This window comes from Mustela lutreola, chromosome 1 (genome assembly GCF_030435805.1).
Source record: "Mustela lutreola isolate mMusLut2 chromosome 1, mMusLut2.pri, whole genome shotgun sequence".
Lineage (NCBI taxonomy): Eukaryota > Metazoa > Chordata > Mammalia > Carnivora > Mustelidae > Mustela > Mustela lutreola.
In genome coordinates this window covers 242,118,965-242,136,165 of record NC_081290.1, presented here as the reverse complement: position 1 = coordinate 242,136,165, position 17,201 = coordinate 242,118,965, and the positions used below count along the sequence as shown (strand labels likewise).

Sequence of the window (17,201 nt, the reverse complement as noted above, 5' to 3'; positions counted from 1 at the left end):
CCCATATTCCACCTTCTCACCTTCTCTGATTGTATTCTTTGGAAGCCATTGGCATGGCTGTACCAAAGCCTCATGGGTTTGCTCTGCAATAAATATTTGTGGAATAAGTATATGAATCAATGAATTGATTAATAAATAAATGAGCAAATATTGGTATAAGGCCACTCTTCCTAGTAAATTAAGTTACTAATATTACATGCATATGCATTTATTTTGTATATGGATTTTATGTCTTCAGCCCTAACTTCTCTTGTGGATGCCAAACTTATATCTACCTTTGTGATGACTTGAAACATTTCAAATTTAATTTGATCCAAACAGATCATTTTTTATTTCCCGAGCCTCCCCATCTTCCTTCCGCAACATATACTCTGCCAGTTCTCTCCCTCTCAATAAATTGCACCATCATCAATTCAGTTTATCCAGCTGAAAACTTGAGAATCTTTTTTTTTAAGATTTTATTTATTTATTTGATAAACAGAGAGAGCACAAGATGGGGAGTAGCAGGCAGAAGGAGAGGGAGAAGCAGGCTCCCCACAGAGCAGGGGGAGCCCGATGTGGGGCTTGATCCCAGGACCCCAGGATAATGACCTGAGCCAAAGGCAGTCATTTAACCAACTGAGCCACCCAGGTGCCCAAAACTTGAGAATCTTTACCTCACATTCAATCCATTACTAAGTGCTGTCCCTTTATCTTCTGAAACATATCCCAATCCAACCAGTTCTCTTTATATCCACTACTTTCCATTCCTACCTCAGTCATCATCTTTTCTTGCCCAGACTACTGCTATTGTCTAACAGGGCTCCTACCTACTACTCTCACCCTCCCAAATTTCATACTCTGCAAAGCATCCAGAGTGAGCCTTTTAAAGTATATAAGATTATATATAGTTCTTAGTTAAAATCTTATCTTAGTTAAAACCTTGCAAAGATTTTCTGTCCTACTCAGCATAACATCCATATTCCTTGCCATGGCCTACAAAGTCCAGTGCAAGCTACCCCCGGGCCACTTTGCTCATCTCATCTACCCCTCTTCCTCTGATACCAATGACCCAGTCACTCTGCCCTTATTGAAGCTTTTCAAATACATTGTTTATTCTGTGCTACAAAGCCTTTGCACTAGTTACCCTTTGCCTAAATGTTCCTCTCCCAAAACTCTGCTCTTATCTAGCTCTATCTTGTCATTTGGGCCTTTCAAATGTTTCCTCCTCCAAGAGGCCTTTCACAACCATTCAGTCTAGGCCGGTTGTCCTTAATATACCCTCTGTGCCTGGAATAGTGTCTAGTACATAGTAGGTGCTTAAGAAATTTTTGTTGAATTAGTAACCTTTTTTAGGTGAGATTCACATTGTAAAAAATTGCCCGGACTGGTGTAGGTCAGAAGCTCGTTGCTTTTCCTTATACATTTTTTTGGATTATTTTTTTTAATCCCTCCACTTTAAAATATTCATAATATAACCCCAGTCAAAACATGAAACAAACATCAGGAAAACTCAGGCAGGGGGGACATTCTACAGGATACTTGGCTGGTATTTTTCAACATAAGCTCAAGAAGAACAATGAAGGATTGAGAAACTGTTATAGACCAGAGGAGACAGGGGAGACATGACAACTAAATGCAGTGTTGTACCCTGGATCGGATTCTGGAACAGAAAGAAAACACTAATGAAAATGTTTGGGAAAATCCAGTAAAGTCAGTCATTTGGTTACCAATAATGTTCCAATGTCAGTTTCTCAGTTTTGATAAATGTGCGATGATAATGTACACTGGCAGTGTAATGGGGAAACAGGGAGGGGTACATGTAGACTCTCGGGGGTTTTTTTAGCAACTTTTCTGCAAATCTAAAATTTCTCCAAAATAAAAAGTGTATTTCAAAATGTCCAAGGAGTGCCTGGGTGGCTCAATCAATTGAACATCCTACTCTTGATTTCAGCTCAGGTCATGATCTCAGGGTCCTGAGATTGAGCCCCACATCAGGCTCCATGCTCAGTACAGAGTTTGCTTGTCTCTCTCCGTCCCCCTGTTTCTCTCATGCTTGCTCTCTTGCTCAAATAAATAAATAAATAAATATTTTAGAAATGTCTTTCAAAATCTTAAGACATTTCTTTCTTTCTTTCTTTCTTTACATTTCAAAAAAATTACATTCACAAACATTTCTATATTTTAGGCTATTTTTAAAAGCCATATAGTCAAAGTCATATTATATAATTTAAGAGCTAGTGATGATGTTCACCACTATAACTGTAACTATCAGTAATACTGTTAAATGTATTCCATAAATGTGAATAGATATTTTTACCATGACTGTGTTTTAATAGGGTTAAAAAGATCTTTAGTCAGTGTGATATGGACTTGGACCCCTGTTTTAAGATCTAAGCTCAGACACTTTTTCTGTATAAGACCTCTCTAAATCTCTTTTTCTCAACTAGAAAATGGGGGCAATAAAGTGGACCTTTAGCATTTACCAACTTAATATTTGCAGGTTTGACCAGAAAAGTCCATGATATGTACAACCATTCATAATTGTACTAGAGAGGAAGTTTAAATTTTACACATTATCCAGAGTATAGGAAACTAGAAAGCTGAGTGGTTGAAAGAATAAGCTGAGAATTGTTTACCTGATATTGAATCCTACTTCTGTTATTATTAACTGTGTGGTCTTCCTTGAATAGCTTTCTTAAAATCACTAAGCTTCAACTTTCTTTTTTTTTCTTTCTTTTTTTTTAAGATTTCATTTATTTATTTGACAGAGAGAGATCACAAGTAGGCAGAGAGGCAGGCAGAGAGAGAGGAAGGGAAGCAGGCCCCCTGCTGAGCAGAGAGCCCAATGCGGGACTCGATCCCAGGACCCCGGGATCATGACCTGAGCCGAAGGCAGAGGCTTAACCCACTGAGCCACCCAGGCACCCTAAGCTTCAATTTTCTTATCTGTAAAATGAGGATAACAATAGCCCAGCTTTGTGAGGTATTTTAAATAGCAAAGAAAATAATGATAATAATAAAACTACAACAACTAAGGTATGTTTATATATATATGTATATATTCAGCCTTGTTCTAGCTTTACACATACTATTTCATTCAATTCTTTCAACTTTTTATGTATAACTATGACTATTATCCCCACTTTACAGGTGAAGAACTTGATATAGAGCTATTGAAGCATGCAGCACACTGTCTATCATTATCAGAATAATCAATATATACTGGCTATCATTATCCCATCACTTGACTTAGCTCCATGAGGGATCATGACAATGCCTGGCATATAGTAGGTGCTTTTAAATATTTGTGGAATTAATGAATAAATAAACCATTTAGCTACAGGATAAATCTTGTTAATCGCCCAGCAACTGTACTTTGGCATAGTTTCTTTATTGCCTACTCTTCTCCACTTATTTCCATGAAAATGTCAAAAATGTTCTTTTTTTTTTAAAGGAATCTGAAACAAAATTTAACTATTAGCAATGAGATTGAAGAAATGAAGAACGTGATGGATCTTTGCCATGAGATAGTCCATTTGATTGAGTCAGAGAGTGGAATGTAAATTAGTCAAAGGCTTATATTTGTGATGGAAATGACCTCATCAACAAAGAAGCAAGACAAAAACAATTGGGGAAACTATATTCAGTGAGTGCTTACACCACTGGGATAAAATAAAAATTGGCATCAGCTAAGTAGAAAACCTAGTAAACACTAAAAAGATGACTAACTCTTTTTTTTAATTTATTTATTTAACAGAGAGAGAGAGAGATCACAAGTAGGCAGAGAGGCAGGCAGAGAGGCATGCAGAGAGGGGAGGGAAGCAGGCTCCCTGTTGAGCAGAGAGCCTGATGCGGGGCTCGATCCCAGGACCCTGAGATCATGACCTGAGCCGAAGGCAGAGGCTTAACCCACTGAGCCACCCAGGTGCCCCAAAGATGACTAACTCTTTTTTTTTTTTTTTTTTTTTTTTTTAAAGACTTTATTTATTTATTTGACAGAGAGAAATCACAAGTAGATGGAGAGGCAGGCAAAGAGAGAGAGAGGGAAGCAGGCTCTCTGCTGAGCAGGGAGCCCGATGTGGGACTCGATCCCAGGACTCTGAGATCATGACCTGAGCCGAAGGCAGCGGCTTAACCCACTGAGCCACCCAGGCGCCCGATGACTAACTCTTGATGTAAAGATAAGAATAGGAAGCACCATGCTCAAGAAAATGTAACCTAGGAGAAACCTAGGAACATATACATGTATTTCCATGAAGCATTTAAAGAGGACGTTAGTGGAGCTCTCAACGCACTTTGGCCTCAAAAAAAGATTGGTTCAAGGACCTGACATAGCATTTTGTATTGACATAAACTAAAAATAAATAAATAAATAAATAAATAAAACAAATCATTGCCATGGAAGTGCGTTTCACCTCTTTCTGAGCTGAAGAATTTCATGAAATAAAGGGTTTATGGGTCAGTATGTTCAACAGCAAAAAAAGAAGCTTACACCAAAAAAAAAAAAAACTGGCTTGCAAATATATCAAAGGAAGACACACAAATACCAGAGTTTAACGCAACCAAAGACAAACTGACCATGAATCATCCTAGCTTTCTCTGGGTTTCTGCAAACCCTTCAATATCAAGGTCCAAAATAAGGAGAAATCCAATAAAACAAAGTCAGAGTCATGGTGTTAATCTTTTGAAATGATTTCATAAGATCTTTGTAATAGAGTAGTACTTATAAAGTTGTGTCTGAAGACATCTCAATATTCCTTGAGAATATCAATTGTTCTTGTAACAATTACTTTACAAAATTATGATTAGAAAAAATATATACAGAGGTGAATATTTTACAATAATATTGTCATGGAACAAAAATAAACCCAGAGTGTAAAAAGAAATATGGTAATTAAATTTTTTCATTTTGTGTGTAGCTAAATATTGATATAAATAAAGTCAAAGGACAAAATATCAGCTAGAAGAATATTTGCAACAAATATAACAAATGGCTAATTTCCTTAGTATAAAAGAGCTCTCATAAATCAATAAGGAAAAAATGAACAACTTCTGCATAAAGGAGAAAAATTGGTAACTCATACAAAAATGAAATACAAATTGCCAATAAACATTTAAAAAGATCCTCTACTTTACTCATTATTAAAGAACTGCAAATGAAGAAAAAAAAAAAACCCAAAATGTCATTTTCACTCTCATATCAACAAGATTCATGGGCAAATAAGAACTCATTTAAATGTTGTAGAATATGAATTAGTGTAAACTTCTCTGAAGGCAATATGGTAATATGCACATCAAAATTATACACAAAATGTACACATCTTTCAACCTAGCAGTTCTTTTTCTAAGATTATCCTATCGTACAAATGAACAAAGATACTGCAGACCTCAAACCACCACAATAAAATGAACATCTCAATAAAGTAAGTAAAATGAATTTTTTGGTTTCCTAGTGCATTTAAAAGTTTTGTTTATACTATACTGAAGTCTATTAAGTGTACAATAGCATTATGTCAAAAAGAAAAAAACTGATGTGCATGCCTTAATTAAAAAATACTTCATTGCTAAAAAATGTTAACCATCATCTGAGCTTTCAGTGAGGCATAATCTTTTTGCTGCTGGAGGGTCTTGCCTCAATGTGGATGGCCGATCAGCATGGTGGTTACGAAGGTTGGGATGGTTGCGGCAATTTGTTAAAATAAGGTTAACAGTGACATTTTCCACACTGATTGACTCTTCCTTTCATGACTGATTTCTCGGTAGCATGTGATGTTGTTTGATACCATTTTACCCACAGTGAAGTTTTCAAAATTGGGGTTAATCCTTTCAAGACCTGCCTCTGCTTTATCAACTAAGTTTATGTAACATTCTAGGCCCTCTGTTGCCATTTCAACAATTTTCACAGCCTCTGTGCCAGGAATAGATTCCACCTCAAAAAAACCCCCCTTTTTTTTCCCTTCTATGGAAGCAACTTCTTATCCATTAACATTTTATCATGAGATTGTAGCAATTCAGTCAAGGCTCCACTTCTAATTCTTCTTCTATTCCTTTTCCACCAATCTGCAGTTATCTCCTCCACTGAAGTCCTGAACCCCTCAAAGTCATCCAGGACGACAGAATCAGGTTCTCCCAAACTCCTGTTAATATTGATATTTGACTTCTTCCCGTGAAACATAAATGTTTAATGGCATCTAGAATGGTGAACTTTTTCCAAAAGGTTTCAGTTCTTTGCCCAGATCCAGTAGAGGAATCACTGTATAGCCTTATGAAATGTATTTATTAAACAACAGGGTTTGAAAGATGAAATTACTCCTTGATCCAAGGGCTCCAAGAATGGATGTTGTGTTAGCAGGTGTGAAAACAATATTAATCTCACTGTACATCTCCATCAGAGCTCTTGGGTGACCAGGCACATTGTCAATGAGCAGTAATGATTTGAAAGTAATCTTTTTCTCTGAACAGTAGCTCTCAAGAGTGGACTTTAAATATTCAGTAGACCATGTGGTATACAGATGTGCTGTCACCCAGGCTTCGTTGTTCCATTTGCCGATCACAGGCAGAGTAGATTGAGCACAATTCCTGAGGGCCCTAGGATTTTCTGAATGGTCAGTGAGCATTGACTTCAATTCAAAGCCATCAGGTGCCTAGCCCCTAACAAGAGAGTCAGTCTGCCCTTTGAAGCTCTGAGGCCAGGCATTGGCTTCTCTTAGCTATCCTCTCCTCCAGGACATCTTCTTCCAACCGAAGGCTGTTTCATCTGCACTGAAAATCCTGTATAGTGTAGCCACGTTCATGACTAATCCAAGCTAGATCTTCCGGATAACTTGATGCAGCTTCTGTATCAGCACTTGCTGCTTCACCTTGCACGTTAATATGACAGAGAGAGCCTCTTTCCTTAAACCTCATGAACCAACCTCTGCTACCTTCAAACTTATCTTCCACAGCTTCCTCACCTCTCTCAGCCTTCATAGAATTAAAGAGAGCTCAGGCTTTGCTCTGGATTAGGCTTTGGCTTACAGGAATGGTGTGGTTGGTTTGATCTTCTACCCAGACCTCGAAAACCTTCTCCATATCAGCAATAAGGTTCTTTCGCTTTCTTATCATTCATGTGTACACTGGAGTAGCACTTTGAATTTCCTTCAAGGACGTTTCCTTTGTATTCACAACTTGAGCAACTGTTGCAAGAGGCCTAATTTTTGGCTTATCTTGAACTTTCAACATGCCTTCCTCACTAAGCTTAATTATTTCTGGCTTTTGATTTAAAGTGAGAGGCATGTGACACTTCCTTTCACTTGAACACTTTGCATAGAATCCATTGCATAGTTATTAATTGACCTAATATCAATATTGTTGTGTCTCAGGGAATAGGGAGGCCAAGGGAATAGCTAGTTGATGGAGCCATCAGAATACACAACATTGGGGCGCCTGGGTGGCTCAGCGGGTTAAAGCCTGTGCCTTCAGCTCAGGTCATGATCTCAGAGTCCCGGGCTCTCTGCTCAGCGGGGAGCCTGCTTCCTCCTCTCTCCCTCCGCCTGCCTCTGCCTACTTGTGATCTCTGTCTGTCGAATAAATAAATAAAATCTTAAAAAAAAGAAAAGGATACACAACTTTTATCAATTAAATTCATTGGTTCATCGTGCCCCCACCTCCAATTACAGTAGCAACATCAAAGATCACTGATCACACATGGTCAAAATTAATAAAATAATGAAAGAGTTTGAAATATTTCAAGAATTGCCAAGATCTGATGCAAAAACATGAAGTGAGAAAACGCTGCTGAAAAAAATCGTGCCAATAGATTTCCTAGATATAGGGCTGCCATAGCCCTTCAGCTGGTAAGAACTTCAGATCTGTGAAGTGTGATAGAGCAAAGGGCAATAAAAAGAGGCGTGCCTCTACACAAATTCGTGTTTATTAGTTATTGCAAACAATAACAAAAACTAGAAACAATATGAAAATTTGTCAACAGGATTATGTATATTATGGTACACTTATGCCATATAACACTATGAAGAGACACTAGCAGAGAAGCTATTGAAATCTGAACAAAGTGCAGAGTTTAGTGAATACTAATGTACCAGTATTAATTCTTATGGATGACACATGTACCTTTGTCATGTAATGTATTCATATTTCATGTCTCATACTACTTATAAGTTCACATTACAATTTGATCTAAGTCCAAAATTATCCCAGCATGAAAAGTTTATTTTTTTTATTTTTTATTTTTTTTAAATTTTATTTATTTATTTGACAGAGAGAGATCACAAGCAGGCAGAGAGGTAGGCAGAGAGAGAGAAGGAAGCAGGCTCCCCGCTGAGCAGAGAGCCCGATGCAGGGCTCGATCCCAGGAGCCTGAGATCATGACCTGAGCCGAAGGCAGAGGCTTTAACCCACTGAGCCACCCAGGCGCCCCGAAAAGTTTATTTTTTAAAAAAAATGATATAGGAAGAAAATCAATATATAATAAATAGAAAAAAGCAAGTTGCAGGATAGTATGGATAGCAGTTTGTGTACTAAAAGATGAGGGTTATATATGTATAAGCTATTATAGGCATAGAAATCTCTAGGAGCACATGACCTTATTCTACCAAAAAGAAAGTTTACAGCAGTTAGCTCTGAGTCCTTGGAACAGAAATTGTCAACTTCGATATCGGTGTAGGCTGGGATCTTTTCATTTTCACTTTCACATTAAATCATGTTGTGTTCTTTTCATTCTTTTGCCATGGGGCATGTGTGTCTTCTATAATTTAAAAACAACCAATTAAAAAAAATAAGGTACAGAAAATGACTAACGTGGTCACTGATAAATTGTGGATGTTCAGTATTTGAAACCTTTTGTTTTTTTTATTATCAGCTTGGTTCATAAGTTCTTTATCATATCTCTAATAACAATCATAAAATTTTATTGGATATTTCCTATGGTCCAGGCCCTGTGTTAAATATTTTACACATAAAATTTCATTGCTCCCCCCACCAAAGCATTCTGAGTTGGGTACATTTATTATCCCCTTTTTATAGAATGGAGACATCAAGTAATTTGCCAAGGTCATGAGGCTAATAAATGGTGTAGCCAGGACTGGAGCCCAAGCAGTCTGATTCCATAGTCATTGATCATACGGAAAGCCTTGTTTGCTTCTATAGATACTATAGAAAATATTTTAACATACATAACATATTTCATACAAAATACATCTTACTTTCGTAAGTTATATTTTAACTTCCTTAATGATCAAGTGATGAGTATAATTCAGTTTCAGTGGAGGAAAGCAGTGATTAATAACTTTTAACTTTAAACTGAGTTGGGTGATTCAAAGTCTCTGGACCTTTCTTTTAAACTTCAGCACATGAGCTTTGAGGTTTGATCTTTTGCATCTTTAATGTTCAGGTAGTCTTCAATTATTTGATGGTTTTCACTAAATTATCCCATTTTTTGATCATTTTCAAAAGATTTAGTTATTTAATCCTTTGGGTGCCTGGCTGCCTCAGTTGATGAAGCATGCAAATCTTGATATTGGTGTTGTGAGTTCAAGCCCCACATTGGGTAGAGAGCTTACTTAAAAAAAAAAAAAAAAAAAAAAGGCTTCAGTTATTTAATCCTTATAGTTGCTCTCTTCTGGAAAATTATGAATTTCCACATAACCAGAAAGTGAATCTTTTCTTTTTTAAAGATTTATTTATTCTCTATTATTTTTAATTTTTTTTACTTTTAAAAGATTTTATTTATTTATTTCACAGACGGAGATCACAAGTAGGCAGAGAGGCAGGCAGAGAGAAAGGAGAAAACAGGCTCCCTGCTGAGCAGAGAGCCCGATGCGGGACTCAATCCCAGGACCCTGAGATCATGACCTGAGCCGAAGGCAGAGGCTCAACCCACTGAGCCACCCAGGCGTCCCAGATTTACACAGAGAGTGTGTTTTATTTATTTATTTATTTACACACAAGGAGTGTGTTTTATTTATTTATTTATTTATTTTAGAGACTGAGCTCACGTATGAAGTGGGTGGGTAGGTGGCTAGTGCAGAGGGAGAAGGAGAAAATCTCAAGCAGACTCCATGTTGAGACAGACTTGGGGCTTGACCCTGAGATCATGACCTGAGCCAAAATGAAGAGTTGGGTGCTTTACCGACTGAGCCACCCATGCGCCCCAACTTTTTCTTTAAAAAGATAAATAGCAGTTGTTACTCCTTTTCTCCTCTTCCTCTTCTTCCCTCTTTGTATAGAGTAGGTAAGGGTTTTTTGTTGGTGTTGATGTTGTTTGTTTGTTTGTTTTGTTTTGCATAACAGCATTAAATTTGTCTATCAAGACCTTTCAAAAGACCAATACATGTGTGTAAAGGAATATTTTCTCATTGGTTTACATGAGACCTCTAGTGGAAAAGCCAATGCAATTAACAGTGGATACTTGTTGACAGAATTTTCTACATGCATAGGTAATTAGGCCTTTTTTTTTTTTTTTAAGATTTTATTTATTTATTTGACAGACAGAGACCACAAGTAGGCAGAGAGGCAGGCAGGGAGAGAGAGGAGGAAGCAGGCTCCCTGCTGAGTAGAGAGCCCGATGCGGGGCTTGATCCCAGGAACCTGGGATCATGACCTGAGCCGAAGGCAGAGGCCTTAACCCACTGAGCCACCCAGGCACCCCGGCCTTTTTTTAATTTAAAAATTTTTCAAGATCTTTAACTGTGATCTCATTTTGTCAACAATCAAATCTATTGGATTCCTGCTGTGTATTATGGCACTGTAGTTTATAAGGAATCATAAATTCTTAGGTGGATTCAATGTCTCATTTGATTTAACTACAAAAACTTCAGAATTTATTATGTGTGTGAGCACTATAATCATGTAAGGCTCTTTGGAAGATAAAACATAATAAATAAAACTTAGAAAGTAGATCATAAAATAGATAAGAAAATGTGATGAAAAGAGCAGAAATGAATTAGGGTCATTTATCATAATAAATTAATCGCCACTAAATATCCCTAAGGTATTTGACACTGTGAGAGATGCTTAAAAGAGCATAAAGTCAGTGTGGTTGCTGATTTCCTGCATAACTGAATAAAGGAGATTAAAAATGATGGAGCATGTCAGAACTTTATGTCTGAAAATGTACTCTGAAATTCAATTCAACAGGTATTTACTGAGAGTCTTTTGACAAGGCGTGTTGCCAGGAACTGTGCCAGATGAACAAGAATGCTCTCTACTCTTGGGAGTTAACAATCTAGTTAAAACAGCATTATCCAATGTGTGAATTAGAAGAAGGTGCCTCTAGGCTCACAGCCTGGTGAACAGTGTGGGCTAAACTTCAGGGCATCTGGGTGGCTCTTGTAAAATGTTTCATGGTAGTTTGGAAAATTCCAACACTATTTAAATCTAAAGGTTTTAAGTGGAAATTTTATCTTAACACTATTTCTTGCCTATAATCTCAGTTCCCAAAAGTAACCACAACAAGCAATTTGGAGTGCAAGCTTCTGAATCCTCAAAGAAATTTGTTTAGCTATCTGTTAATCTCTGGGGGAGTAGTCTCCAAATTGTTCTGACCTGGTGCTTATTCAAGAAAACACTAACACATATCAATTAATTCATTTATTCATTCAACACATGCCCTACTATTATTGGCCTGATATCCCAAAATATAATAAATAAGGAAAAGTTCATCATTAAGGATAATGAGTGCAAATCCATATTACAAATAACCTTCTTGATAGTTTCATGAAAATTTGTTTGACTGTCACACTGGTCGAAACTTTAACTTCCTGAGATGTATGACTGAGGTGTTGTACCAAGAGGAAGAGAAATGTTTTCTCTGCCATTTTCTTGTTTCCTTGTACTTATAAGGAGTGTCATTTGTACTTAAAAGCACTGAGCAGAGACAGGCTGCCTGAGCTGGATTAAGAACTAGAAACAAACTCTCCATGGCCCAGTTTCCTCATGTCTAAAATGGGACTAGAAGAGGGCACCTGGGTGGCTCTGTCTGTTAAGTGCTGAACTCTTGATCTCAATTTGGGTCTTGATCCCAGGGTTGTGAGTTCAAGCTCTGCCCTGGGTTCTACACTGGGCTTGGAGCCTACTTAAAAAAAAAAAGGTGGGGGTGGGGCGCCGGGGTGGGGCGCCTGTGTGGCTCAGTGGTTTAAGCCTCTGCCTTCAGCTCAGGTCATGATCTCAGGGTCCTGGGATCGAGCCCCACATCGGGCTCTCTGCTCAGCGGGGAGCCCTGCTTCCCCCTCTCTCTCTGCCTGCCTCCTGCCTACTTGAGATCTTTCTCTATCAAATAAATAGATAAAAATCTTTAAAAAAAAAAGGTGGGGGGTAAAAATAATCCCTTTCTCACAGGGTTTTTGTGAAGGTTAAATGAATTAATAGAGACAAAGCACTTAAGACAGTGGCTGGAGTATGGTAAATGGCATGTAAGTATTCCATATATCATTGGCGTTAAGTTCTAACTGTCATTTTTTGGGGTAAGAATCTTTTAGAGCCACCTTTCTATTTTGCGATGGCAAGTTAGTTAAAACCAGATAACGGACTCTGTAAATCTACTTCACTAAACCTTCAGTGACCCTGTCTTTACTGTGGAAACTCCCCTGACCTCTTTCCCTTAAAGTGGCCTGGGTACAGTAAGCTGAGGGGTCATCAGACATGCATGCCTGGTGTGGGTGCTGAAGCAAGTCACATATAAAAAGTAAGAAGAAGGAACTACTTCACCCTACTTGAGTCTTCAGAGGAATGAGCTCCTGAAGGAAGGAGATGATGCCTGGTATGGTAAATACTGAAGAACAAACTTTCTCTGACTAGTGTTAGGAAAAAAAAAAAAAAAAAAAGAAAGAAAGAAACAAAAAAACACCTCTTTTAACTGCTTATTAAGGATACCAGAGTTTGAATGGAGCAACTGCCAACACTAGAATGTAAATTCCATGAGGATGTTTGTCTGCTTATGTTCATTGCCCTTTGCCTGATGCCTACAGTAATACTTGGTACAAAGTGCTTCTCATTTGTCAAATGAATTAATGGATAGAGAAACCACGAGTGCCTAGATGGCTCATTTGGTTAAGTGGCCACCTTCAGCTCAGGTCGTGATTCCAGGGTCCTGGAATTGAGCCCCGCATTGGGCTTCCTGCTCAGCGGGGACCCTGCTTCTACCTCTCCAACGCTTGTGTTCTCTAGAGTTCTCTCTCTCTCGCTTTCTCAAATAATAAATAAATAAAATCTTTTAAAAATTATTAGAGAAACCATGTCTGTGAACTATGAGGTAGGAGACTTTGTAGTCTCCCTTTGAATCATAGAACACATCTTATGGGGATCCCATATGCAATCTAGTTCAGAGTCAAGTAATCCACTCAAGGCAATCCAGGAAGTCAGGTCAAGTGTGGGAGGTAGAGCTCCTATTTCCTAAGTCCTCATTCACCCAGTGGCACCTTGTCAGAAGTATCAGACGGCCACAACTCACCTCTCACTCATCAGACTTTCTCAAGTGCAAGGAATCAATCTGATTCCAGATGGGTGAAGGAAATGGAGATGCTAGAGATCTTTCTCTCCAACTACTATATCTGTGTCTGGCTTCCCTGGGAACCCATAGCTTTAGTTGTTATAGATCTTTCTTCTTTAAGGAATGAGGAAGAAACAAATAGCAATAAAATGCAGATACAATTTAAAATATGTAATATAAACACATCTTCTATTTCCATTATTTCTCAAGCACACTAACCAGGCTGAGTAGCCCACTGTAGCCCAATGTTCAAGAGAAATGTGACCTGAACATCTGAGTTCCTCATTGTTCTTAAGGGCACATTCTGAATACACAGATATTCATAAATATAATATGAATATGTATTCATATAATGTATGAATATTTATGAAAGGAATGTATAATATATAAATTAATGTGTTTTATATGGCATAAAGGATAGATAGATTCACAACCTTAAATTTTAGGTTTTAGGCATAAAATCGGACTTTGCCATAACACCCCTAGCCTTTGCATAAATGTTATTATCTCAAAGTAAACTGCCACCCTTTCTAAACAGAGATACTCCTCAACCTTACTAAATTTTTTGCCTTTTAAAACTTAAATTCATGTCTACTAGTTTGAAGTTTCAGGCCTTAGTTGTTTGTGAAGTCTACCTCCTAAACATATCTCAGGGCTGCCCAATTTTCCCTATCTCTACTGCCACAAGTTAGTCCAACCCATTATCACCTCTCAGTTAAGACTAATGAAATAACTTCTTAATTCTATTCCCTCCCTCCCTCCAATACTTTTCCCACACAGCAATTAGAATTAACTCTTTAAAAAAGAGTTACAGTCTTCCAATTCTTTCCATAGCTCCTAAGATAAAGACCAGAGTCTTTGGTGTGGTGAACAAGGCCCTTCGGGATCTGGCTTCTGCCTGTTCACCAGCTTCCTCTTGGGCATGCTTCCCCTGAATGTTTGCATTTCAGTCACATTTTTCAGTTCCCGAGAGTCATCATTTCCCTTCCCCAGGGCCTTTGCACCTGTTGTTTAAACTTCCTGCAATGTTCTCTAGTATGGTGCTTTCCTACACCTTACACACATCCTTTGCCCAGTTATTTTTTACCTACCCTTGAGAGTTCAGCTCAGTCAGCACCCCTTCTAGGAAGCCTTTACCCCTCTTTGGACAAGTCAGGTGCCTTGTCATATCCTCTCTTAGCAATTCATTTTCCTCCTTTTTAGCACTTACCATAATTGTAATTTAAGGAATTATGGTATTATTTCTTCAATGTTTTTCTAGCCCAACAGAATGTAAGTTCTATTAGAGCCGGCTTATTCGTCACTGTCATAGCACTGGCAGGAATAAATAGCTCTTGAATGAATAAAGAAAATAAGAATAATTTCTTAAACCAAAGGTGTTTGTTACTAAAGTGAAATGCCAATCATGAAAGTGGAGTTCACACTTTTTAATTAAATGTAAATATATACTAAGATACAGTATGAGACACCACCCTAAATGAAAACCCCCACACAGACATACATCCTCACACTCCTGTTCAGTATCTCTCAAAAAAGAAAAAAAAAAGACAAAAGGAAAACATATGCAGCTTCAATGAGAGAAATCTTGCTAGAACAGGAAGGAAGCAGGAGGTCTCAGATCAGGTGACTGGTTGTTGAGGACCAAGCCCTCAGTTAGTTAGTCACCAACAAAGGGAGTTACAGGCTTCTCCTAGCCAGGCGCACTGGGGCTCACCTCCTTTGGAGGACTTTTCATGCTGCTTCTAGTGAACTTGGCTGATGCCAGAGAGGCAAAGAGGCAGGTAAAGTGTCCTGGGACGCAGGGGCTAACGATCTGTAGACAGGAGCCCGAGGTTCTTTCTAAATTAGGTACATGGGTGAGGAAGGACTGATTTCAGCAGCTGAACCTGAACCAGAGGCCCAGGATTTGGCTTCAGAACAGCACTATTCTGTGGAGGAGGTCACCATGGATTTCAGGCAAATGCAACACGTGGTATCTTTGGTGGTTGTCAGTGTCCAGGGGCAGAGTGCAGGAAACACCCCTCCCTCAACTCCTAGGAGTTCATCAAGCTCAATGGATTAGTGAGGTAGAAACTTTAGCCCCAAGCTCCTCTGATGCTCTTGATTTTCTAGTGCTTATAGCCATTACGCTCAGGCTGGAGGCTCCGGAAGATCTAATCTAATTCCATTGAGAATATTTCAATAATTTATAGCTATGTTATAAGCTATTACTATATACTGATTATCTATAGGATATTAGGACTTAAACAATAGAAAAGCATATTGGTAATTATTTATTAGAAACACACATCAAAAAATACCAACTGCCTATCTTTTCTATGGTATTTGGTGTCATTTTTTAAAAAAACTTGGGATAGAAGAGGAGTCATCTGGTTGGGTAGATTTGCAACTCAACTTTTTAACAGTGCACACTCATCCTGATTGTGCTAACATCTGCACAACTACTCAAAATAAAAAATTGGAAAGATTCTTGACCAAAGACAAGTAAGTAGGTATTCATAGGAATGTGAGAGTTCATTGTTCATAAGTTAAAAGTTAATTAAAGATATCCACAACAGCTGATTTACCACAAAGTATCCCATCCTCCCCTGTATGTACTACCTTATGCATTTCAGTGAGGGGTGGGGTGGAGTGCAGTGGAGCTGGTGGGAGCCAGAGAGCCCTCTCTAGAGGTCCAGTGCAGGAAGATGAACAAAGAGGAAGGAAAGAAGACTAGATCTCAGAGAAGCCACAAGTTTGGCAACTTGCAAAATAACTAGGAAGAATCTAAAGGGGGCTCAATTTTGGAGAGTAGGGGTGGGAGCACGGTAAGGGCTAGATCAAAGAATATGTTGCTCTAGATTATGCAGGTTTTTGTTCTGTTTTATTTTTCATTTTTTGCTTTACTGATGTGACCTGAAAAAGGCAAGCTAGATAAACTTACATTCCCCAAGGAGTATGGGTAAGCACACAAGTGCTCTGTATATGTTTACTGACTTGGAATGAATCAATCACAAAAAGTTGCTGTCTAGAATGTTTAAGTGTATATTCAAAACACTAGCTCCTATTAATTGAACTACATGTTGCACATTATGCTACCTGCTTCATATTTAATCCTCATAACTAACCTCGGGTGAATGTTTTTGAGTTCCAGTTTTACAGAGAAGAATACTGAGGTTCAGAGAGGTTAAGTCACTTGTCTAAGTCACAGTCAGTAAAAGCCAAGGGTCAAATCAAGAACTGACTGACTTCATAGCCTGTGTTCCACTTTTCCATGCTGCTCTGTTTTTGTGTATTACTGAGTAATCAGAACAAAGATAATTTCCCCAAGTGCTATTAATCAGATTTTCTGTGGAATCATTACTTATATGTATCTCTTCTCTGCTAATGTGTGGATTCCTAGGGTAGGGAGAGCTGTCTAATTCATCATTTTGTCCCAACTACTTAACAGAATGACTGGTACCTAATAATAATTGCATTATTTTGAACTGTGTTAAGCACAGTTCAAAGTGCTTTATGTATATTAACTTAATCCTTGCAATAACTTATAAACTATAAGCTATTATTATCTTTGTTCTACAGGTATAGAAGTAGAGCCACAAAGAGGTTAAGCAATTTGCCCAAGTTGTGATAGAAGCTTTTAGCGCTCACCCTCCTCCAGGGTCTCCTCTCTTTCTAAGGATGTAGGAGGATAGTTTTCTTACCTTCTTGTAGTTAGGTTGTCTTGTGGCTAGTAAGGGGCAATAAGCTATGGGTA

At 38.2% G+C, this 17,201-nt stretch overlaps 1 pseudogene; it reads right to left on the bottom strand.

Annotated features, from left to right (window-relative positions):
* Nucleotides 1–5,528: 5,528 nt before the first annotated feature.
* Nucleotides 5,529–15,200, bottom strand: LOC131838396 (tigger transposable element-derived protein 1-like; annotated as a pseudogene).
* Between the last annotated feature and the right edge of the window lie 2,001 nt (nt 15,201–17,201).